Source organism: Antrostomus carolinensis, unplaced genomic scaffold (genome assembly GCF_000700745.2).
Source record: "Antrostomus carolinensis isolate BGI_N321 unplaced genomic scaffold, ASM70074v2 scaffold34058, whole genome shotgun sequence".
Lineage (NCBI taxonomy): Eukaryota > Metazoa > Chordata > Aves > Caprimulgiformes > Caprimulgidae > Antrostomus > Antrostomus carolinensis.
In genome coordinates this window covers 11,073-11,464 of record NW_010333052.1, presented here as the reverse complement: position 1 = coordinate 11,464, position 392 = coordinate 11,073, and the positions used below count along the sequence as shown (strand labels likewise).

The 392-nt window shown below is 35.2% G+C and overlaps 1 protein-coding gene across 1 annotated transcript in view; it reads right to left on the bottom strand.

The window, feature by feature from the left end:
- LOC114818837 (collagen alpha-1(I) chain-like) overlaps nucleotides 1-392 on the bottom strand; it is a gene marked incomplete at its 5' end in the record, with an annotated part of 15,361 nt that overhangs the window by 3,956 nt on the left and 11,013 nt on the right. The window lies entirely within an intron of this gene.

The following is a 392-nucleotide window of genomic DNA, read 5'->3' as shown; positions in this document are numbered from 1 at the left end:
CCCTCCAGCCAGTGGCTGGAAATGGGAAATTCCCAGTTATAAGTAGGTGTAAAATTTCTGAGGTGGGGGGAAAAACCCCCCAAAAGCCCCCCAAAAAACCCCCAAACCAAACAAACCCCCAAAGAAACCCCGTCCTTTGGATTTCTGAGGATTAACTGCACCCACAGTGCTGGGGAAGGAGAAGGTGGGATGGGGTGTCCACCTCTCCTGCTCAGCTGCAAAAGTAAAACTGGAAGTATTTTATCCCAGCCAAAAAAAATTAATGAAATAAAATGAAATGAAAATAAAATAAAATGAAATGAAAATAAAATGAAAATAAAATAAAATGAAAATAAAATGAAATGAAAATAAAATAAAATAAAATAAAATGAAAATAAAATAAAATGAAAAAA